This window comes from Parasteatoda tepidariorum, chromosome 4, assembly GCF_043381705.1.
Source record: "Parasteatoda tepidariorum isolate YZ-2023 chromosome 4, CAS_Ptep_4.0, whole genome shotgun sequence".
NCBI classification, from domain to species: Eukaryota; Metazoa; Arthropoda; class Arachnida; order Araneae; family Theridiidae; genus Parasteatoda; species Parasteatoda tepidariorum.
This window is the reverse complement of record NC_092207.1, coordinates 61,614,707-61,614,911: the sequence shown is the minus strand read 5'-3', so window position 1 is coordinate 61,614,911 and position 205 is coordinate 61,614,707.

The window sequence follows — 205 nt, the reverse complement described above, 5'->3', positions numbered from 1 at the left end:
GATCCAATGCTCGAATGTGTGATGCTTTCCGATGCCCTAGGACATCCTTTATATACACTCTACTGTAATGTGCTGCCACTTGCCTTCTGTGATTAGTTATTTCACGTTGACGTCGAAAGTTGGTGGTGGTCATATTAATGTGACTGGACTGTATATGTCCAGTCACATTAATCCTTAATTATATATATATATATATATATATATA